Here is a 25,560-nt window from a genome sequence, read left to right on the forward strand (position 1 = left end):
ACAGAGAAAGGTGGTAAATATTTAATTAACTTAAGCATCCCAACCAATTTACATCCAGAGTCATCCTCTGTGAGTGGCGTCCCAAACAGAATCTGTCCTCCTCCATCCATCTGGAAGAATCAACTTTGGTGGTGGGTGGGAAAAGACACCTAGAGTTCTGGCAGGAACTGCTTAATGAGATCCGAAAGGAAATGGCATTAACTATTTACCGTCTATTGTCTACTGCAGGGCTTTTCAACCTTTTCATCCATTGTACCACTTTTAGGCTATGGCAATATCCAAGTACCACCAGTCGCCTAGCAAGGTGTCAACAACTTGATGACCAAAAAAAAAAAAAAAGGAAAAAAGTGATAAAGTACAGGTAGTCCTCGACTTACAACAGTTCGCTTAGTGACTGTTCGAAGTTACAATGGCACTGAAAAAAGTGCCCCCCAAAGCACAGCCGAGCAAGACACCTGCCTGCCCACCTGGCGGCGCTCTTCCTCCTGTCCGAGGTTTTCATTGTTGTGAGCATTTCTGTTGAGGATTGGCAGCAGGGGTGGGGTGGGGGGTGTTTGGTTTTTATTCCCCCCGTCTGCTGGGTGGTTGCAGCAGGTTTTAATCACTTCACATGACCCTGGGACACTGTGACCGTCATAAATATGAATCAGTTGCCAAGCATCTGAATGTAAATCACAAAACTCTGGAGATGCTGCAACATTCCAGCTGATTGGCACTTCTTCAGGGCTCAGCAGAAGCATCAGGATCAGCGCCGAGCTCCAGCTGGATCCTGGCACTGATCCTGGCGCTTCCACTGAGCCCTGACAGCCCTGCAACTCCAACCATCTCTCACTCAGGTTTGTGCAGTGCTGCCACCGGTTCAGCTCATTCCTCTCCCTCGTTACCACTTTTCTAGGATGGTCGTGTACCACCTGCCAGGTGCCAATGTACCACAGGTGGTACCCGTACCACTGGTTGAAAAGCCCTGGTCTACTGCCATTCTTATGACTTCTAGTATTGCTTCCTCAGTGTAATGGAATGTGAGAAAAATCTTGGGAAATGTGTATGCGTGTATTTGGGGGAGGGGATGCCCCCAAGGTAATGGCTAGACAAAATAAGAAGTAGCCTACAAGTGAGTAACAGAGAAAAAAAACTTAGAAAGGTTTTTCCCTAACTAATCAATGGGTAAAAAGAGAGGATGGGAGATTTGCACTTTCAGACTTACAAAATTCTGTTAATGTATCCTTCCAATAAAGTAGAATTAACTAAACTTGTCATGTTTCTCCTCTGGTCTACTTGGGCGACTGACAATGACTACTCTCAAGTGTTCCCAGAAAAGGGAAGACAACTAGAGTCTCATATGGCTGCAATAGCAACACTAAATGTCCACAGCAGTAACAATATGAATGTTTCGAGGAGGGGAGAGGGTATAGACTTTTTCCAGAACCCTGTAAGTGGTCTGGTAATAGAATAAAACTGAAAAGTGAACATTTGCCTAGAGGTAAAAAAAAAAACCCAACTGTGACGGCTTTGTGCTGTACAAGCTTTCAAATCTCTCAGTATAATTGACACTTTTTCCCCCCATAAAGAAGTTCATAATTAAGCTAGGTGCATATGGTCAGGCCTAGCCTGGTACTTATCTGTAAAATCTCCAAGGGAGCTGAGGAATGCAGAATATGCCATTTTTTTTCCCACAGGTGAAACTGAGTGAACCTCTTTAGCCACACCTTAAATACCTTTCGGAGGGCTGTGTGGGAGGGCAGATTAAATTGCATAGGAGGAACCCAGGTCTGTGTTGTGGACCCTCCTGGGTTAAATATACAAGGAAATGCTGTCAATTAAATGTCTGTTTTCCTGGAGGTTTATCAACAATGTCTCCTTTATTTATAGTTTTTCTCTGGGCTTCCTCATAAAAAGATGGTGGCTTTATTTTACACCACACTTTTATGCAACCCTTATTCAGTTTCACACATCCTAACATTGTGTGGGTCATAAAACGATCCTGTTTCTTCAGGAAGCGTTCGAATGCTGTGTGATGAATGAAAACCTGGGCATAGGTTTTAGAAGCTATTTTATTTTTTTGTGGTATTGTTGATCTGGACCCACACTGGAATCAAAAGAGTGCAATATAAAACCAGGAACACCTGCCTGTCAATTGACCTCATTAGGAAATAATGACTGTTGCTTTAGCTGAGGTAAAAATGTTCAGAGGACATTTAAATTCACTTAATTCAGTATGGAAGAAACATTTAAACAGAACATCCCAGCATCACTATTACATGCACATTTTATGTGGGATTTCAAAACACTCAAGATAGCAATCATCACTGCGTAATCAAAGTCCGCCTCTTTTTTTTTAAACATGCATTGTGATGAGTTTTGATCACATGTTTGTGGCCTTGATCTTGACTTTTTGATATTTCACTTGTGCTCCTAATTATATGATCAGACTTATTGATTTCATCAGGACATTATAAATGTTGTGCATAGATTACTTAAAATTTGATGCAGTTTCAAAGTTAGACAGGGCTGCACTCTGTAGTTGTGGCTCTTGCATATGCCAAAATTGATGCATGACACATTGGGGCTTCTGCTGTAGCTGACAGCTTACAAAAGGACCTGTGTAATTTATGAAAAAAGATATTACATTTGTAGATTTGATTTGATTTTACTTATTTTTTTACATTTTTATTCTGCCTTTATTACTTTATAAGTAACTCAAGGCATTAAACATACCTAATACTTCCCTCTCCTCTTCCTATTTTTCCCACAGCAACAAACTTGTGAGGGAGGGATTGGGCTTGAGAAAAAGTGACTGGCCCAAAAGACACCTAGCTGGCTTTCATACCTAATGTGGGACTAGACTTCACAGTCTCCTAGTTTCCTGCCTGGTGCCTTAACTACTAAATCTGATTTTGGATGTGACATGAAAAACTGATCATGTGTGCAAACATCTACCCACACTGTGTGGTTCTAGGGTCAATTAAGCTGAGCAAATAAAGAAAATTAGCTTCTTTGAAACAATCAAGTCATTTTAATAACAAATTCAAGCCCTAAACCACAAACTGAGGCTGCCAAGAGGTGGACTGAACACAAACCTAGAACAGCAAACTTCTTGACTATTTAATGACAGCAGGTTGTGCTTATTAGCTACAAAAGGCTCAGTGTCTAAAGGGAAAACTCAGAAACAAGAAAGAGGGATAGAAATGAGCAGTGTGGAGGAAATCAAGATTGTCTATTTATCTTTGGCCAAAAGTAGGAATATGGGTAGTTATCAACTTATGACCACAATTGGGTCACAAGGATGTCAGTCTCTAAGTGATAGGATTATTAAATGAGCCACAACTATTTTTTTTAACCACAGTTGTTAAATGAATCACTGTGGCTGTTAAACAAATAATGTCATAAAGCAAATTTGGCTTTCCTGATTGACTTTGCTTGTTGAAAGCCACCTGGGAAGGTTGCAAGCCGCAACTGTGACTACAAGAGGTAGCTAATAATGGATCACCAAACATCGTGGCTGAATGAGTGGGGGGGGGAATGACAGTTGGGATTCCTTCTGATAAAAACCCAGATTCTCTGAAGGAGTCTGAGGCAGCTGTACCGTGTGAATTGGATGGATAGTTCATTGGAAAGAACAATTAACCAAGGTCTACCAACATTCTCTCATCTCCTGACTCGGTGTAAGTGAATTTTAGTTGTCTCTTCAAATCTCTTCAAGCACATTTCTTGCTTATTGGCTTTCAGAATTGGAATCCTTATCTTTGTGAACAGGCTGGGGGAGGGTGTTATATTTTGCCAATGTGGGTTTTGCTTAGAACAGATTGTATGATGACTGATTTTTTTAAAAAAAACAACTTAAATTTGGCTCAACATTCCTTCAGTCACTCACTCCTCTAATGATTTGCCAATGATTTCCTCTAGTTCTTCTATCCCCTTTTTCCTTTTACATTCTGTATCCAAGAGACAGAATCACATAGTGGAAAAGGTCATCAATGAAAGAAGCTGAAATGATAAGGACAGAAACTGTTCTCAGAAATGTATAATTTGTGTCAAGGTTTTTTCCCCATCAAATATTTACATTTGCCTATGGTTTTTGGCACCTGCAGAAGTAAACTCTTTCTCCTCTCTCTTCTAATCAGATAAAATGTTTGAGATTTTAATCTGCACAAAGGCAGGTCTCTTTTTTTTTAAGAAAAAAAATATTAATTTCCACTTTAGATTTTTTTATTAGATAACTTTTTATTTAAAAGGCCAATTACAGACTTCACTGAGATTGAATAGAAGTTATGGCTGCAAACATCACTAGCCTTTATGAAAAACAAATACAGATAGTTCTTGACTTATGACAAGTCATTTAATGACCATTCAGTCACAATGGCCTCACAATGGGTACTGAACTGCTGAAGTAAACTCTTGCTCTTTTCTTTTTCTAATCTGATAAAATATTTGAGATCCTAATCTTCATGAAGGTAGGTCTCTTTTTTTAAAGAAAAAGATGAACTTCCTCCTCAAATTTTTTAAAATTAGATTTATTCATTTATTTATATTTCATATTTCTGAACTGCCCATATCAATTATCTTTTTTTAATATGCCAATTACAGACCACTCAGACTGAATAGAAGTCATGGCTACAAACATCATTAATCTTTGGGGAAAACAAATATGGATAGTCCTTGACTTATGCCAAGTTATCTAATGACCATTCATACTCACAACGGCCTTACTTCTAGTCCAGCAGGGGGCTGGACTAGAAGACCTCCAAGGTCCCTTCCAGCTCTGTTCTATTCTATTCTATTCTATTCTATTCTATTCTATTCTATTCTATTCTATTCTTGCAGAAGTAAACTCTTCCTTTTTTCTCTTTCTAATCTGATCAAATGTTTGAGATCCTAATCTGCAGGAAGGTATGTCTTTCTTTTCTTTTTTAAAAAAAGAAAAGGATTAACTTCCTCTTTAGATTTTTTAAATTAGATTTTTTTAATGCTAATTATAGACTTCATTGAGAGGGAATAGAAGTTGTGGCTGCAAATATCACTGTCTTTAAGAAGAACAAATACAGGCATTCCTTGATTTATGATCAGTCATTTAATAGCCATTCACAGTCACAACTGCCTCAGCATGAGTGCTTTACAGTCTAGAAAGCAATACCGGCCATCAGTCATTGTGAAACGTTGCACTGGCCCTACCCCCAGATTCATGACTGTAGTTTGGATGCTTGTAGACCTGTTTGCATTTGCAACTGGTTACCAAGTGCCCTGAGATCATATGATAGCTATTTGCAATCTTCTCTGCTAACTTTCCCAGAAAGTCAACAGGGAAACCAGTAGGGATGGTTACAAGCAGAAGGGACATTGGCTTTAAGGTCCATTTCTCCAATGTGTAAAGGGATGTACTGGAGGAAAGGACTTCAGTTCTGGCAAAAATGTTATCAAACACCAGCATCCTGAGCCTTTTCCGAACAAAGGCATTTGCTGGCTTTTTAGCAAATGCCATCGTATCTCCAGAAGGGAAAATGCTCATGTACCAAATGCTAGCATTCTTAGGCTTCCAGAATGATGGCATTCACCAATTGTTTTTCCAGATCTGATATCCCTTCCTCCACCATGCTGAGAATTTCCCTGGTGGCAGAGTGGACCTCATATCTGGCAGAGACAATAGCGAACACCATCATTTTCACAATCATTCTCCTACTGCAGTAGGGCAGGGATAGTTTTTGGGTCTCTTGGGTATGGTGAGAGGCCTGGGCATTCTCCCCAGTGTTTCCCTTAAGAATGTGTGCAGGTACTTAATAACCACAATTCAGAGAGCCAGGATTGCGGTCATTGAGCAAAGCAATCATGTGGAATCTCACTTAACAACCGCTTCACCCAAGATTCTGGGCTCAATTGTGGTTGTAAGTGGAGGGATACCTGCAACGATATAACTTTCTGTAGTTAGACTGTCACAAAATTCTTGAAAACAATTGTAGATCCTCCACCTGACTTTGTGAGCAATTTGCATTAATGGTATAAATTCAGACAAGTTCCTGGCTGGGTCTGCCCACAATTATTCACTTTATAAGCTGTTCTTATTTTTAATAAAGATAAAATTGTTTTCAGAACTGCTTCAATAGTTCGGAGAAGGTGGGTTCATGTGCTTCACGTTTGTATCTTCTACAAACATCTTTTCATGGATACACCATAGATTGGAGACTTGTAGAACTAGTTTTTCAGAGTTATCCCTGGAAGCATTAAAGGTCATGTTTGTTCTGAGCATCGTGAGGGCACTTGTCAAATTTCACTAATCTTCTAAATATGTCACTGCATTTAACCTAAATTTTACTTTCCTTTCTTTCCCTATTCCAGCTATACCGGAGTTGAAATCTGTTAATCTGAACAGGAAAGTTTCCAGGTAGCTTGTTTTGAACAAATAAAGATAACCATCTAATTTGCTACAATGAGTTTCTGTGAAACTTGGTTGGCTTGCATAAGGAAGAAACTGACTGGGAGTTCTGTTACTAACAGTATCATGGTATTTACGTTTTTTGTGTTTGTTTGTTTGTTTACTAAAGAAAAAGGACCTAAAACCGTGTTACTTTGCCGAAAAATCGTCTTTACGATGTGAGGTACATAAGATGAATGTTTTTATTGTACCTTTCCCTTTACAATTTCAGTGTGTAAGAAGTTGTGTTGAGATGTATTTAGCCTAAAATGCATAGATAAGTTACCACAGTTGCCTTTAAAACTGGAATAATGTTTGTATACCAAGAAACTTGCTCTTTGACATTACATGAATACAAGACATTTCAACTGGTGTAGAAATTAACGATGTTGGAGAATAGCATTGGTGCAGAAGGACTCTTAAAAAAAAAAAGAGTGAGCATAGAAGGAAGAACTGCTTTTTGTTTCTTGTGTGATTTGTCTAATATCAGGCTGCTTCCAGACAAATGTTCTATTGTTCTATTAATTAAGTAAACTCATCTTCTTTTTTTTAGCTTGCTGGTATTTCCTAGAATTTGTTCCATCCTCTTTTTTACTGCAGTCCCTTTTGATCAATAGCAATGATCCATTTGAAAGTGGTTTTTTTCCCTTAAATAGATAATCAAGCATCTTTAACTATAGCTCAGCACCTGTGTTGGACAGAGGGCTGGATCAAATTAATGGGCAAAACACTTTCATTCCAGCTTGCCCAAGGCTTTCTCGTCAAAAAATGCCACATTTTTAGTGCATTAATGTATATATATATTGTTACAAGAAGGATTAAATATGCTAGGGAGCAACAGGTAGGCATTCTTATATATCATGTTGTCTCTATCTCACCACTGCCTTTCATCCATAATAATGAGTAGGACTCTTATTATTTCTTTATTAAGCATTTCACGTGCTTTAGAGTATGATTCTAAGAGATGTCTACTCAGATGTAAACTGAATCACATGTAATCCCAGATTAAAACACGTGATTAAAACGGAAACCTTGATGTCCTAGAGAAAATGACACAGGAGCTCCTAGGGAGATAAATTACTTAATACCCGGCATAACTTCAGTTTCAGTTCCCTCTTTAAGATTCTCAGGCAATGAGTAATCAATATTCAAAAGGTGTTGAGTAAGTGAGATTGAGCCTGGGGTGAAATATGTGTTTGCAACTGGCTCTAGATTTTTTTCAATGCTTGGGCCAAAGTGCCCAACATCATGCCAGGCCACACTTCCATTTCGAATTGTTCTCTGTGGTGTAGCTATTAGCACACCAAAGTGTTCAATCAAAGTATAGCTAATTTACATCTGTTGGCTCTTTTGCTCTGTGAAGAGCATGTTAAATTGCTAAGAGCAGTGGTGGCCCAGTGTTTAGAATGCAGTACTGCAGGCTAACTCACTGCTCACTCCAGGAGTTCGATTCTCACCGGCTCAAGGTTGACTCAGCCTTCCATCCTTCCCAGGTCAGTAAAATGAGGAGTCAGCAATAGGCTGACTCTGTTAACTGCTTAGGGAGGGGCTGTAAAGCACTATGAAGTAATATATACCAGATTCACGATAACGATAATCGATATAACTCCCCGTCCCTTCTCCTCTTTGGAGTAGTCATGACGTCCGATTGAGACGGGTGACAGTCCTCAAGGTAGGACTGACCGAGTCCCAACTGAATCGGAAGGTAAGAAGACTTCACCCATTTTACTCCTAGGTCTAACAACCTCCGTTCTCCGACTGAAACATTTGACGAATGAGAGGGCTGTAAAACACTATGAAGCGGTATATAAGTCTAAGTGCTATTGCTATTGCTTTTTCAGCTCCTGACATTGCCATGCAACCTCCGCTATAATTGCATAACAGCCCCTCCCATCCAAGAAAAAAGGCTTAGGTTCCCTCTTCCATCACTTGCACTCTGTTCCATCACTAGCATAGGGTAAATACCATTGAACTCAGTGACTTACCTCTGAGTAACCTTTGCTAGGAATCTTTCTTCCCATTTTCTCACCTACATTTTAAAATCTAAACCCAAATGGGAGCCAGCACGCAGCCTATTTTGACTGATCTGAGAGAGCTTAGCAGAATTCTTAAAAAGAGGACAATTGGAAAAGCTAGACGGGGAAGTCGAGAAAAACTCCTAGAGGAAGTGGCTAAGGGCTTCCATTCTGCTGCTAAGACAACCTCATGGAGATGTCCTGTGGATCTGAGCTCAGCTCAAGGGAGATTCTATCTTTATTCCATTAAAGCAATAGCTACAGCACTTAGACCAGGGGTGTCAAACTCAATTTCACTGAGGGCCACATCAGCATTGCGGTTGCCCTGGGGGGCGGGCGGGTGGGTGTGGATGGAGTGGGTGTGGCCTACTGGGTGGGCGTGGCCAGTTCTACATCATTTGCGTCAAGGGTGCCTATGGGGGCCTGGGCAGGAGTGGGACAGATCTGAAGGTCTCTGGCAGAAGGGGGTGGGACTGGGGCAAGTGCCAAGGCATGGTCCACCGGGGCAAGTGCCAAGATAGCCACCACAAAATTGTACATTGGCTCCCAGCTGGCCTGGGCCAGGGCCAAGACAGCGGGGGCCGTTCCCTCACTGTTTCCAGGATGGCTTCACGGGCCACATGAAACCACTTTGCGGGCCGCATCCGGCCCCCGGGCCTTGTGTTTGACATGTCTGACTTAGACTTATATACCACTTCACAGTGCTTTACAGCCCTCTGAGCAGTTCACAGAGTCAGCCTTTTGCCCCCAACAATCTGGGTCCTCATTTTACCCACCTCGGAAGCATGGAAGGCTGAGTCAACCTTGAGCAAGTCAGGATCGAACTGCTGGCAATCGGCAGAGTTAGCCTGCAATACTGCATTTTAACTACTGCACTGCCACGGCTCTTGAAAATAATATTGATCAAAATCTGGAGTGCAAGAGATCTGTATCTCACCCACAAGAATTCCACCAAGGCTATCCTCTTTCCCCCCCCCAAAACACATTGATTTTCTTCCAAACTGAATGAAAAACATTGAGGAGAAAGTGTGGAAGCAATTTCTGGTACAATACGAAAAGAAATTGTCCCACAAACTTTCTCCAGCTACTACATAGTTGGCTTCTTCAGGTGTATCCAAGGATACAGACTTACAGTAGTTTCACAGCTTATCCCAGGGGATATTTGTTTAGTGATGAATGAATGTATTGTACCTCTTACTATTGCTCTGATACTCAGTGAGCAAATGCACATACTGTGAAATGTCAAATGTAATATGTAGCATCATTGTGTTTCCGAATGCTAGTTTTTCAAACGTTATGAAATGGAAAAAGCTGATCACAGGATGTTTATTTTTTTATAACATCAATCCCACTGATTAGTGGGCAATAACTGGCTTGATCAAAATAAGCTAGACTGGATCATTTGGATATATGATTCTATGCTGCTGACATCAGCAAAGGATTTGGCCTTTGAATTCAGTGGGAGCTGGATTGCATCTGCTTTTCAAAACTCACTTTTTAGTGAGGTATACAAGCCTGAATTTCAATTTGACACACAAACACACACATACAGAGAGAGAGAGAGAGAGAGAGAGAGAGAGAGAGAGAGAGAGAGAGAGAGAGAGAGATATTGGTTGCTCTGGTTTCTTGTATTAACTATGTTGAGTTGCTAATACGCCAACGGCATATCTTTCCAGATTTAAAGCTGTTATGTTTTATACACATTTGAGCCATTTCAATTATTGACTAGCATGTGAATAATTAATCATGCAAAAAAGCATTAGCCTAATGTCTTTTAAAAGAATATTCGTAGTTTGCTCTAGACATTACAAGGTCAGGCTTGCTTGTAAGAAGAATCTATCCTCTTAAACTTATAAAAGTTATTGCTCTACATTTTATCCATCTGGTTAGAGAAAGTTCAGAGGAAAGCCCTTATTCACCTACAGTTTCCAGTATGGTGTTAATGGCTGTTAAAATAGGTTCTACTCTTCCCTCAGTAGTGGAAATTTCCTGATGACTTTGTCTCAATTACAGACCTGTGGTAATGTTGGAGGACAGAAAGCTGTTTTTGCAGCCTTGAGTTCCTGAATAAAAGGAGGAATATAACTCTGGCTTAAGAGAAAAACACGCTGACTATTGCAGGGAGAATACTGTCTACAACAGGGGTCTTCAAACTTGGCCCTTTTATGACTTGTGGACTTCAACTCCCAGAATTCCTCAGCCAGGCATGCTGGCTGAGGAATTCTGGAAGTTGAAGTCCACAAGTCATAAAAGGGCCAAGTTTGAAGACCCCTGGTCTACAATAATGAAGTACTGAAAATAGCAAATAATTCTTTTTAAATAAATTCTGCATTTCAGCCAAGGTGGTCTTTTTTACAGAATTGTTCTTCTGGTGGCAAGTTATCTTTTATTTTACTCACTTCTTCACTTCACATATGTCCTGACTTCCTTTTGGAGGTTTAGGGCAGGATCAATTCATTTTCCCCTCATTTTTATTTTTATTTACAATAACTCTTGGGAGCTACTGCAGATTGGACTGAGTCAGATTAAAATGTGAGAAAGATTTAAACCATTAATTTCAATTGGAAAACTGTAGGCATCTTAGACCAAACCAGATCAAAAAAGGCAGAATTCCTAAAAACTTAGCATTACATGTAATAGAGACATGGAACTCAGCTCCATCTACTGCTGAGAGTTTGGAAAAGATATAAAGCACAATTATCTCCGAAAACTTATTTTAGGAAAAGGTATTTTTTTCAGAAAAGAAATGATAGCTACACAAACTTGGTTTGATTTGTGCTGATCTAATTATGTTTATTGAAAAGAATCTAGAAAAAGAGGGTTATATTTATCAATGGTTTGCTTATCTCAAAGCAGAAAGAGTTAAACTGGATAAAAAGAATTTTATTTTAGCAGATGAAAAAACAGACTTTAAGAGAGATTTATGTACTAATGATGAGCATCTCATTGCCAAAATATATAAACTGTTGTTGAAAATGAATAGGATTAATATGTCATATGGTATAAGATTAAATGGGGAAAAAATTGGATATAACATTATGCTTGACCAATGGGAAAATACGTGGATAAAAGGGAGTGAAATTTTCACTGGACTATAATTTGACAGAATTTTTTTAGTAGAATGATGTATCATTAGTATTTAACTCCTGAAAAATTATCAAAGACATATAAGGGAATATCAAATAAATGTTGGAAATGTAAACAATGTGAAGTCCTCTTTCATCATGTTTGGTGGATGTACTGGACTGTCAAGAAGTGTTGTTTGAGTCAGGAAAAATTTAAAAATGAATGTAAAATTGAAACCAAAAGTTTTTCTTTTAGGTATCATGCATAAAGATGTTGAAAGAAAACACGGGGCGGCAAGACTTTTAAATGGAATTGGCAAAACTGACTACTTTGATGAAAGACAAAATCTAGCTTTCTTATTAGTTGGAAAACACTTTTGGACATCTTGCTTGAGAAAGATAAAAATGGAGTTTTGATTTTAGGATTTGATTATTGAATTTATTATGAGTATAGAAAAATGTGTATTTCATTTTTATTATTAAACATATATATTATATATTTTTAAATGTCTCGGTTTAAACCTAGAGTAAGGTTATTTTGTTACATAATTCTAATGCTATTTTGATTGTCTAATCTGTATTTTTATATGATGGATTTGTGCTTTTGTTTTAATTAAGAGTGTGAGGTTATTCTACCATATATACAGGTATTTGTATCTATACTGAAGAAAGTTGGAAATCAATCTTTTTTTTTCTTATCACTTTTTAACTTTCCCCCTTTTGACCTCCCTTTCACCATTTTTTTGTTATTTGTATTTTATCTGTTTGTGAAACTTAATAAAGTTAATTTTAAAAAGAGATAGGCTCCATCTACAGTTCTTTCAAAAAGGGAAGCAACCAAAGTCAAGAAAAGAAGCAAACAGACCTAAGCACATCTTTTTTCATCATGCTCCTCTTAACCAACACCAGATTAGCAGAAACTAGCACCAGATAAACAAGAACAATAAAAGGAGAAACAACCATCCATTCAAAGAGCAATCAGGGAAGAAACATTATCCCAATTATAGCTGATAAGAGGACACGCTACTATATTTAAGCAGTCAGCAAAATTTACTCACATGGGCAATGAAGATGTCACCTAGCTTGCTAATGAAATGTCTGCAGGATCAGAAAACAGCTGGAACTCAACAACTCAATCCTGAGCTACATATAATATCAGTCTATGGCAATTTTCAGTTTGATTTTGCCTGGAAAAATAAGATTTCTGATATCACTAGAAGGCATTACCATAGTCTTGACAAGGTCCACTAACTTCAGTAAGCAGTGGTGGTTACTTTGGCCTGGGTTCAAATAGCATGTTAAGTCTCCATAATTCAAACTGTTTTAGCTTAATATATAATGTGTTTAATTTGTTGAGCCATGGTGGCGTAGCGGTTAGAATGCAGTATTGCAGGCTAATTCTGCTGACTATCAGGATTTCGATCCTGACTGACTCATGATTGACTCAGCCTTCCATCCTTCCGATAAAATGAGGACCCAGATTGTTGGGGGCAACAGGCTGACTCTAAACCGCTTAGAGAGGACTGTAAAGCACTGTGAAGCGGTATGTAAATCTAAGTGCTATTGCTATATTATGTAAGCCACTGTTGCCTATAAACCATGACTGATGGTTGAACATGTTCTGATAGCTGGCATCATCTAGAGCACAGGTCGGAAACCTGCAGCTCCGGAGCCACATGTGGTTCTTGGAGCCTTCTACTGTGGCTCCCAGTCCTCCTCCACCATTTGCAGAGAGAGAGACAGAGATAGGCACTTGCGCTTCCCCCCCTCTCTCTCCGATCGTCTGCCTCACGCTGTTCTCTGACAAGCTGACAAGCTTATTGGGTGGGGCTCCTGCCTTTGCTGCGTCTCCACAGGAAGCAGGAAGCAGCAGAAAGCAGCATCTCTCTCTCTCTCTCTCTCTCTCTCACACACACACACACACACACACACACACACTTTTACTTAGTGGGGGAAGAGGACTGGCAGACCAAGGGCAGGAGCGAGCCAGCCCAATAAGAACGTGTGTCAGCTTGTCAGAGAACAGCATGAAGCCAACTTGCCAGGTGAGCAGAAGATAGGAGAGACGGAGAGGGAGGGCAGAGAGAGAGAGAGAGAGAACTCATGCACAGCAGCCTCTATTTCTTTTTAATTAAACTCTTCAATCAAGCCCCCTCCCGCCCGCGCGCAAGTTTTGCGTCTTCCAGTGTTTTCTTTTCTGTGGGAAACGGGTCCAAGTGACTCTTTATGTGTTTAAGGTTCCCGACCTTAAACTCACCTGATCTAGAGGATCTTGGACGGTCTCAAAAAGCTAAGCAAGGTTGAACAAGGGCAATGTTTGGTTGGTAGCCTGCTAGAAAATACCAAAGAATAGACTAGGTGAGGAAGCGAAAAATACATGCTGGAAGATGATTTAAATCATTTCTATACGTTGCCAAGGAGATTGCATGGATATGTCCATGAAGTCATCTAAAAATAATTTTTGACAGTTAATATTATGCAAAACCTTCCAACTTAGTTGTGCTTAGTTGTGCTTAGTTTAAGAAACCATGGTTTACTGTGGTCACTGAGGCAGGTCCCCATAAATAAAACTTTGGAGAGTAAGGTTATTTTAACTATTTATATTTATGGGGATATGCATATGCAAAAATTGTTCTGGTCCTCATGAGGGTCACCTAAGACATCTCACAACCTTGGCTGAAACATAAACAAGTCATAATTGGAAAGAGTTTTCTGACTTCATGGCTAAGGAAGTCTCCTGATTTCTAGCCTTGGTCCTTAACCACTAGACCAAACTGGCTGAAGGTGATGATTATAATGGTTTTTATGTAGACGTGAGGGGGTGCATCATCATCATCATGCATGTTTCATCATTTTAGTGTGACTATAGTTAGGCGAACTTTCAGAATGTTTACTCTGATATTTTGTAATTGTTGAAATAGAATTTGTTCACACATACCTTTTTAAAATATGTTTTTTATCATGTCTTTATGGTTTTTATAAATAACTCAAGGTGTGAACAGACCTAATACTCCTTCCTCTCCTATTTTCCCCACAACAACAACTCTGTGAGGTGAGTTGGGTTGAGAAAGATTGACTGCCCTAGTTTACTAGATATGAGCTTCTGTACGCTCAGTCAAATATAATGAAGTCCTTGGATTGTTGTATCTTGTCCTTAAAGGCAAACAAAATCTTTGGTCTAAAGCAGTGGTTCTCAACCTGTGGGTCGGGACCCCATTTGGGGTCGATCGACCATTTCATGGGGGTCGCCAAGCAAGGCTGTCCGCCATTTTTTTTGTCCGCCATTTTTCCCCCTTTTCCGGCGGGTGCCTTACCTCCCTTGGGCTGGGCCAGCTTGTGGTCGGCCTGCTCCGTCTCTGCCGCTTGCCAGCTACGCCTCGGCCGGCGCAGGGGGCGGAACCACACATGTGCGGCGCTCCCGGGCAGGGAAAGTCCTTGACTTACGACCGGTTGGGTAGTCCTCAACTTACGACCGGTTTAGTCCTCGACTTACGACTGGTCTAGTCCTCGACTTACGACCGGTTGGGGTCGCGGCATTAAAAAGGTTGAGAACCACTGGTCTAAAGTCTATTTGTAAGATCACCATAATATTAAATTCATTTTCCTTTTCCTTGGGAAAAAATTGGGCAAATTTTACTGCTGTGATACTTCAGACACAGTTCAATATTTCTTCAGCTTCCTCCTTCTTTCTGTTGTTCTGTTGTTGTTTTTAAAATGACTGCTTTATTTTCATATAGATTTTTGAACATATGATAACACTTTATTATACAACTGAGTGTTGGATTAAAATCAATGAACTATGGTTTTATTAACAAAAATAAGAACACAGCATATTTAGAAGTAGTAGGACCACTTTCAGCCCCATTAGATGATTGTGTTCTATAAACAACCAGGACCTTTTACATTTAAAATTTCTCTGCCATGAAGGACAAAGAGCTATTTACTTTTTTAAATCTCTGCTGTAGCTGTATTAACAATCCCACCTCCACATAATTATGAATAATGACAATCAAGGCTATTAAAGAAATAGGTAACTGATTGCTGTTCTGCTAATGCAGTTATGAAAGTAATTGAAATTTAATTGGTTGGTCACTATATTTTAATTAATTCAAAAAGAGAGAGAGAGAGAGATAATGCTGATCTAGGGAAACAATGACTTGTATATTTGGGTTTAAAAAGCGTATTCTTCATTAATCAAATGTGGTATTATTAGGTTCTGTCATTTCTAAAGAATGTGAAATAGAAGATCAAACTAGGCATGTATATTTATAGCCATTTCCCAGCTTAATATGACTTACTGTATACTTTTCTTGTACATATTTATCTTACTACTGTATCATTATAGAAGTGTGTTTTGTTTGTAATCACCTATAATGTCCTTAAAATGCCTTGAAATCTTGGCTTTCCCCCCAAACTCTAGATTAAGTAGGGTGCATTTGGGGTTTGTCATTTTCTCATATCTATCTATCTATCTATCTATCTATCTATCTATCTATCTATCTATCTATCTATCTATCTATCTATCTATCTATCTATCTATCTATCTATCTATCTATCTATCTATCTACACACACAGACACAGACACAGACACAGACACACACACAGACACAGACACAGACACACACACACACACACACATTTTGGGTAATGTTTTTAATTTGCATACTGCCCAGATTCATAGTGGGTTGCGTGGACTTATAAATTGAAATCATAAATACATAAATAATACAAATACTAATTTTGGCATATATACTAATTTATTTTGCAGGATTGTGTATTTTCTTAAAAAAAATCCAATTATAGATTGTTAAAAATTTCAGAAGATGGTAGACCCTATCATCATATGTGATAATTTGCTATTCGGATTGCAGATGACATGCAAAGGCCCGAGACTGCATTTATTTAACAGAGGAGGCAAAGATTCCTACGGGGGGAGATCCTATTGGTAGAATATTTCAATTGTACCATGTCGTGGCCTACACTCCATATGAGATTTGCAATCTTTTAATGTGCTTTTTGGATTTCCTTCCAGGTGCCTTTTAATTCTGAGTAAGAAACGTGGAACTTTTAGTGAAATAATAAAAAATCTCAACAATAAAAAAGAACATTCCAATCCTCCTACTCACTTTTCATAGCCTCAGTCAGATCACCATCACTTTACTCACTATGGAAACCACGAATGGAATTCCCCCCCCCCCCATTCCAGTAAGCATTGCTTCTAGATACCACCCTTTGGCCTGCCCTCACTGGAGGCTCCACAGGAATCTTCCACAAGGGGTAAATTTGTTTCTCCAAATGTTTTTGACTGCAATTTCCTTAATCCCTGATTATTAGTCTTCCGCACTGTGAAGAAGATAAATGCTTGGGGAAAGGTTTCTAAAGATCTTGGGTTGTTTATGGCCAGCAATGTGACTCAGTGCAATGCAGCACAATGAGTTTTATGACTCATTTAATAAGACACAGATCTGACTGCATCCAATTTGTTTAGCAGATTTTAAAAGGGCTTTATATAGAAAAGGATGGGTCCTTATTCCAATTCTATGTTGTGCATACGCAATAAAATAATCTATCAATCCCAATTATGTCTCCTGTGAGAGGCAGTGGTTCTCAAAACTTCAAGCTAGAATTTTTCCAACTCTACGTGGAGATGGTTGAGCCTTCTATAGATTGGTTTTATCACCAATCTAAAGGCCCAAGCCAGTGGGTAGAACATTGATCCCATTATTGGTACGGCAATTCTGAAACATTGAAGACTACTGCAAGGAAGTCTTAGCTCCCACCTGTTATAAAATAGCTTTGCAGATGGCAAAATGTTATTTTTACCAGGTTTTAGTTTTGCTTTAAGGAACCATAGACCAGTGGTTCTCAACCTTTTTAATGCCGCGACCCCCAACCGGTCGTAAGTCGAGGACTAAACCGGTCGTAAGTTGAGGACTACCCAACCGGTCATAAGTCGAGGACTTTCCCTGCCCGGGAGCGCCGCGCATGCGTGGTTCCGCCCCCTGCGCCGGCTGAGGCGTAGCTGGCAAGCGGCAGAGACGGAGCAGGCCGACCACCAGCTGGCCCAGCTCAAGGGAGGTAAGGCACCCGCTGGAAAAGGGGAAAAAAATGGCGGACAGCCTTGCTTGGCGACCCCCGTGAAATGGTCGATCGACCCCAAATGGGGTCCCGACCCATAGATTGAGAACCGCTGCCATAGACCATCATGAATGTTCTCAGCAGAAATGTTATCTGTTTCCTGGTGTGAGCAACCCACAATTGAAAGAAGACCATTCCAGCTCATTCTTTCATGAGACTCGAGTAGTAGCGGTGCCAGTAAACCAATGTGAAAACAGCCACTGAAGAAAGGAAAAAAGTTGAGATCTTGCCATCATCAACTGCAGAGTTGTTTTCTCAACTCAACTCAAATGTCATGGAAAGTTAGGAAATATATTATGAAAATCATTTCCATCACATGCTTCTTCAGAAAAACTTTCAGTAGCATATCTTAACCCAATCCATTTTTTAAAATATAAGGACTGTTTGTGATCTTTGGGCTAATGAGTGTAAAAATAACATCGAGTTTCAAGGGAGTCTCCTAACTATCCATCCTAAGCACTATTCTATATCATACTGCTGTTAAGGCAAGGGTTAGACAGGAAAAGGGAACCAGTTTGGTCTAGTGGTTAAGCTGTTGGCCTAGAAATGAGGAGACGGTGAGTTCTAATCTCACGTTAGGCATGAAAGCTGGCTGGGTGACCATGGGCCAGTCACTTCCTCTCAGGCCAACTCACCTCATAGGGTTATTGTGGAGAAAATAGGAGGCAGGAGTATTATACATGTTTGCCACCTTGAGCTATTTATAAAAATAATAAAGGTGGGATATAAATAAATAGATAAAAAGCAATAGAACTTGCATGCTAGACAGTTCCTTAAAAAATCAGAGCTACCCATCTTTTGTTAGGAAAATGACCACTATTATAAGAGATATCTGGAGATATCTGTGGAAGAATAATTTTGAGTAGAAAAAAATGTGCGTCTCTCTTCTAAATACCTCAATTACACATAATATAATCTAGATTCAGGTGTATTTACATATGTTATAGACATAATAAAAGCAGAGACTGAAATTAAGAATCAGTCATTCTGTCTCAGCCCAGCCAGAGTTGTAGCTGTGGAGAAGCCCAGAGGCAGGAAAGCTACATATGCACCTGAACAGAAAAACAGAATAGATATCCAACAAATAAATAAACTTGTCATAGGAACACCGTAAACTGGACCGCTGGCCCATATAACTAACCCTAATGATTAGTTTAGCCTCAAACACACCAAGCTGTTGTAGTTAAATAGATAATCTATGATCTATTTATCATCTATCTAATAGCTGTCAGCTATGTGTCCATCAAATCTCTCCTCTTCAAGACAAAACAAAAATTCAGCAAAAGAAACGAAGGCACAGAAATAAGGAAGTGACATCATTCCTTGTGATGGCTGGTAAAACTTAGAAAATGTTCTTGTCTCAATGAGTTGGGTCATTAGAAATCATCTGCAGCTGCTGGCACATAAACATGACCTTGTAACCAAAGGAGGGAGCAGCTGGTTGAGTCAGCTGTATGATGCAAAGTCAGCCAGATAAAAGAAACAGGTTTTGACTGTCCACCACTTTTACGTATGTTGAGGAATTTTCCAGTTGAGATGTTTAAACTGCTTACCTCTCATTTTGGGTTGTAGTCCATTAGAATTCCTGATTGAACTTTGAACTGTGGTTAACTTGCCCATGAACTTGAAGACCACCAAAAGAAACCCCTTCAATCTTCATTTCCTTTCAAAGGTGTACCAGCTGGGACTAAGATGAATGCTTGGGACGTCTGACAAATCACTACTTAGTGAACGGAGTAAAAATGTGATTGTGGGTTAGTGGCTAGAAAGTTAAGCTGCAAATTGGAAAAAAACAAAGTTCAAACAATAATTGCTCAGTATGCCGGTAAGAGGTCTTGCAATAATGAGAGAAAGTTGTCCTTACCGCATGAGACAATGCAGACACACATGGCCACATTTATGATGCTGACTCTTGTACATTAAAAAAAAAAATCAGCACAGAGGGAACTTCCATACCATCACCATTTCTGTCCTCCTTAACTCTCCCAAGTGGACTATAAAATCCCCCAATGTCATGTCTCAATGAGTTGGGTCATTAGGAATCCATGCTGAGGAATTGCATGGATTGGCCAATACTCCTTCCAACTGGCCAATGGGAGACCCCCCCAAAAAATCAATGCTCTTTACATTTTCCATCCTTCCTTTCCCTGCTCCTCATTTGGTTATGGGAAGAAAAGAAAAATAAGGCAATTGCATGCAGAAACAATAAAATGTCTCCCACCCTGAAATATTTGAATATTTGAAACCAAAAATATTTGGGGAGGGGGAGTAGAATTGCAGAATGCTTTGACACCCCCCCCCCCCCGAGGAAGAGGAAAGTTTGAGACAGTCACTCTCTCTCAGCACAGATCACCACACAGGGTTGCTGTAGTGGGGAAAATAAGAGAGGAAGCATTTGGGGTATGTTTTCCACTGAGTCATTTGTAAAAATAATAAAGATGGGATATAAATAATCAAATAAACAAAAAAAACCACTTTTTATGGAGACTGAATTTTTAGGCCTTTTAAAGCCAATAAATAATTTTTAAAAATATATATATCTAAAACTGAGTCATTGGATGTGAACAGAATGGATGATTTGGCTGACCATCAACAGAGAGAAATTGTGTCTTTGTTCCTGGTGTATTTGCCAATGAGCTTCAGATCCCTTTCTTAAATTTCTTTTTATTTCTTCAAAGTGGGGAGAGAGCGAGAGAGAGAGAAAGGGAAGGAAGGAAGGACAATTTTCATGTACAGAGAGAATTTAGCTGGTCATATCTCAGATCAGCCAAGGCATCTGATTAAATCAACTGTGGCATCCTATTTTTATAATCCCGGGGCACTCTTTTTCTACTGTAAGATGAAAAGAAGTGCTCCTTTCCATTCTAAAAAGAAACTGGGACCCTTCAGCTTGAAGAACCTGCTTTGTACCCTAGGGGATTGTGATCCCTTTTGCATAAAAACAGAGGCCATTGAGCAAGACTCTGCCCAACAGCATCTTGGATCAAAGCAGATTGTTTTGTTGGCACCAGTTGACTCAGATTTTATCACAATTAACTCAAAAGGGGTGGAGAAAGAGGCAACAGGGGAGAATGCTTTCGGAAAAAAGAATAAAAAAACATTGTAATGCATCATTGTTCCAATCTCAGAATCAGCGTAGCCTTGTACTTAATCTCCTGACTAAAACAGAATGAGATTTAATGTGAAAGCTTGCATTTGGGGAGAAAAAGTAATTTCTTCACATCGCTTAATCAGGCCATGCTAGATTGGCCATTATGAGAGACAGACCCTGGATAATTAGGAAATTTAGTCTCAGTCAATAAACCATAGTTCTTAGGGCCATGGTGAACCATTCCGTTTCTTTTCAGGTCAAGGTTAAAAGATGACCTTTGTAATCTGACATCTCAGGCTTTGTTTATGGTTAAATATTATTGCTTTAATCAAACAGATTTACTAAGCACTATGTGTTCTGTTTTTTTATGACTTTGGTTAAGAAATGGTAATCTTGTATCAGTTGCTTTCTGACAGCACTCATACCAAATTCATAAACATTTTTTAGCCATATTGGATAAAAAATGAATTTGTAATACAAGTAGTATTTTTCTTATTATCAGATGCTGAGTGTGACATCTGTCTGATATCCTCATTGTGATATTTGTGTGATACCTTCATTTGGGCGTGTATAGAATAGGTAGTTAGGGTTAGCCTAACCCTAATCCTGGCTCAATAGTAATGACTGTGAGATGGATCCTGGAGTTCTAGTGGACAATCACTTAAATATGAGCCAGCAGTGTGCTGCAGTCACCAAAAAAAGCCAACACAGTCCTAGGCTGTATTAACAGAGGGATAGAATCAAGATCATGTGAAGTATTAGTACCACTTTATAATGCTTTGGTAAGACCGTATTTGGAATATTGCATGCAGTTTTGGTTGCCACGATACAAAAAAGATGTTGAGATGCTAGAAAGAGTGCCTAGAACAGTGGTGGTGAACCTATGGCACGTGTGCCAGAGGTGGCACTCGGAGCCCTCTCTGTGGGCACACTCACTACCGCTGCCAGCAGCTTGCGCAGGTCCATTAGGCTGCTGCTGCTGCCCAGAGCAGCAGCCCCACCAGGCACAAAGGAGGTGCAGCGGCTCGAGTAGAGGTGGTAGAGCACGCCCACACCCAGCAAGCCAAAGGCCACCACGAGCAGGGAAAGCCAGATCCCCATCGGCGCCATAGCCCCCCAGTCCCAGCTAGGATTGCATACCTCCCCCCATCTATGCTGGGCCTCCTGCCCACCGCCCCACCCATCAGATCCCCTGGATCTCCCCCAACCCTGCCCGGCCCCCACAGGCATCCCCCCCATAAGCAACATCGAGGTGGTCATGCCCACCCCAGCCACGCCCACCCAGTCTGCCATGACAACTGCAGCCATGCCCACCCAGTGGGCCATGCCTCCATGGTCCCCCCTGAGGGCACCACAATGCTGATGCAGCCCTGGCACTTTGAGATAAATAAGTGGGTTTTGGGTTGTGATTTGGGCACTCGGTCTCTAAAAGGTTCGCCATCACTGGCCTAGAAAAACAACAAAGATGATTAGTGAACTGGAAACGAAAACATATGAAGGAGGATTGCCAGAAGAGGGTATGTCTTGTTTAATGAAAAGAAGGACTAGGGGTGACATGATAGCAGTGTTCAGTGGTGGGATTCAGACAGTTCGCACCAGGTCGGTAGAACCGGTAGCTAATTTTTTGTTGCCCAGGCCCAAAATGGACTTCCGGAAGCAGCATCCACATAGGAACCGGTTGTTCACATATTTGAATCCCAGCACTGCCAGTGTTACAATATCTAAGTTGCTGCCAACAAAGAAGAGAGGGATCAACCTAGTCTCCACAGCAGCTGAAGGCAGGACAAGAAACAATGGACGGAAATTAATCAAGGAGAGAACTAAGGAGAAACTTCCTTAGAACAATTAATCACTGGAACAGTTTGCCTTCAAAAATTATGGATGCTCTTTTTAAGATGAGATTGGACAGCCACTTGTGTGAAACCGTAAGGGTCCCTTCCAATTCTGTTATTCTATTTCTATCCAGCAAATCAACATGTAATATTAGAGATATCTTTGGCAATCTCACTCACACTAATATTCATATGCCAGCTCTTGACACCTTCATCTACTATTTATTGTAAGACCTCCAAATAAACGATAAAAGGATACAAAGGAAAAATGTATAGAAAGATTTTTAACAAAAACATGGAAGGTAATAAACTTATATTGTATAGATCTAATTAAAAAAAGATACAGTTAACTTCAACCAACTGCAGCTGCACATCCATCTCATTGGTATGTTGAGCCTTCCTGCCTGGTGATAATAGAATAATCTAACATATTTGAATGACTAAAGATTAGGGCAGGTTTATCTAGATTGACTGAGGAGCAGAGATCTGGACATTTATTATTTTAAAAAAATGTAATTATAATTTTATTGAAAGTTTTTACATAATTAAACGATAAACAAGAACCAATGTAAAAAAAGAATAATAGAAAAAGAAAAAGTGTTTGAAACAGAGAGAAAAAGAAAAATTAAAGGAGCAGCTTCCAATCTTTAGAAGTTAAAAAAAACTTTTATCTTTTCTCTCCCTTTAGAACTATATTACATAGTTCCCTTCTTCCTATATTAAACCACCCCCAAATCACAAGTTCATTTTTATCCAATTTCAGCAAAAAGTCCATAACAGGTTTCCAGTCTTTCATGAAAGTAGTTGTTTTTTCTCTAATTAAACAAGTCAATTTGGCCATCTCTGGAAATTCTGTCGTGTTCATAATCTATTCCTCAATTGTAGGTACTTCTGTATTTTTCCACCTTTGTGCTTATAAGTAGCCTTGCTACAGTTTCCGTATATGGATATGTTGTCTACAGTAGCCTGTTCTGCTCCATTGCTGACCTGATCCAGTGGGCTTTTGAACCATGGCTGATTTTACCTATTGTACTTTAGGTACTTCTCTACATGATAACAAACATAAATATTCAATATGAGAAGCTTTATCTATGCATCCCGTACCAAAGATTCTAATAATGCAAAATAGTCAATGCCTTTTTCATTCTCTTTTCTTTCTTGGTATCTGCCAACTGTGTAGCAGTAAGACTTACAAAATGACTACCTATACCCCCCTCCAAAGAAAGATAGAGTCACTATGGCAAAATTTAAACCATTATTTTATTTAATAATTGCAATACTACTACTACTACTACTACTAATAATAAAAATGATATGTTCTATCTAGAGTGTGAGAAAAAAAAGCTTGAAGACCTAATTCCACCCACTCTCTCTTCCTTCACATTTTATGTCCTGAAACGGGGCTGCAGCCTCACGATAATTCATTAGCATCTTTATAATGTAAATGTGGGCCAACATGGAAATGTGGTATTTGCATAATGAGGTTGCATGGAAGAACTTACAGGTGAGGGTTTAATGAATAGCTTGCCTGGGTGGTAAAAGAGAAAGGAATGGCTGTACACCTCGGTGAGATAAGCTTGTTGATTGCTATGGTTACTAACTCTTGAATCTTGATTCCCAAACAGAAATACATTTACAGCAGCAGCAGCCATTAAAAAAAAAAAAAACCTTCCGCATTCATGGCCTTGAATGAATTAAGCCTGGGGCCAGAGAGGGGATTAAAAACACCCCTCATGTGAGAAAAAGAGATAAAATGGGAGGAGGGGTTGTACATTATCATTCTGTTTCCTTCTACTGAAATCCTATATTGTCCAAATGCAAATAGATTACACTTACCCTTCCTTGTGCAGGGCATCCAGTAGGTACAATTATTTTTTTTGTTGTGGCGACGGTGGTTGAAAACCAAATAGATTAAAGATGGGAAGGCTGCTTGACAGGCTTGCGTTTTGAAATGAGTGTTGACAGATTCCTAACCCTCCTTTTTCGGGATCTCTGGTCACAGAGCTGAAGCCCTACAGATCAATTTTAAAATCTTAGCATCCTGACAATGGTTGATACAATCGTTCTTGAATACCCCCTTAAAAAATGAAGATGCCTCCCCTTCATTTAATCCCAACTGCAGCATTCAGCGATCAATATTTTTTTTAAAAAAGTTTTTGACGACTTGCTGATGATAAGGATTACTGTAGCAGTATGTACCAGTATATTCAGGTAAACATTCCTTCCAAAATGTCAGGGACCCTCCTAATTAAATAGCAAAAGGTCCTTTCCCCAAAGAGATTGCTACCTCCAGGTGCAATGTTAAATAAGTGGAAACTGCAAACTCAGCAGCCTGACCACAGCGCGCCCCCTTTTGGAAATCTGGCTAATTCCACTTTCTTGTATAGGGGGATTGTGAGGGAAGGCTCAGAGTGGCCACCTCCGAGGGCTGATGGCTCTGATTGAGGCAACTCCGTGCATTCTCTATATGGCTCAGAAACATATCTGGAAACATTCTTTTTAATGCCACTAATAAATATTTTTTCTAAAAAACTGCAGTAATGTATACTCCCTTTGTACATTTCAAACTAATAATCAAAACCTTCTGAAAGACGCAGTTTTATTTGGGCTTGATGTGTTGTATGTATCCTACCTTCATGCAGTAAAACAAACTATGCTTTAATTTGTGAATCCAGCTAAAAGGAAGCACCCAAAGGATGTGACTTTGAAAACAAATCAGTTGAAGTGGATGATATGTTTAGCATTTCAGAAACCATTCACTGTCTCTGCTGAATGACTTCTGTCTATCTGTCCTGGAGAGTCTATACACTACAGAGTATACGGACCTCCTAGCCAGGTTTATCGGCTTTTTTCTATATGAGATATTTTAATTTAATATTAATATTTTAAATCTCTTTTTCTAAGATGGAATACAGCAAAACCAGCCTGCAAAGTGTAATTTTACAGGTGAAAAAGTTGATTTTGAACTGATGTGAAGCCTGTAGAACAAAACCGAGCTAGATGGGTTTCTTGATA

At 39.6% G+C, this 25,560-nt stretch overlaps 1 long non-coding RNA gene across 1 annotated transcript; it reads left to right on the forward strand.

Annotated features, from left to right (window-relative positions):
* The first annotated feature begins 3,566 nt into the window (after positions 1 to 3,566).
* Positions 3,567 to 12,215, forward strand: LOC107288298. Its single transcript, XR_001548898.1, has 3 exons — positions 3,567 to 3,662; positions 6,328 to 6,373; positions 11,740 to 12,215. It is a non-coding gene; the product is annotated as an uncharacterized LOC107288298 (long non-coding RNA).
* Positions 12,216 to 25,560: the final 13,345 nt, after the last annotated feature.

This window comes from Protobothrops mucrosquamatus, unplaced genomic scaffold, assembly GCF_001527695.2.
Source record: "Protobothrops mucrosquamatus isolate PMUCROS unplaced genomic scaffold, P.Mucros_1.0 scaffold518, whole genome shotgun sequence".
Classification (NCBI taxonomy): Eukaryota; Metazoa; Chordata; class Lepidosauria; order Squamata; family Viperidae; genus Protobothrops; species Protobothrops mucrosquamatus.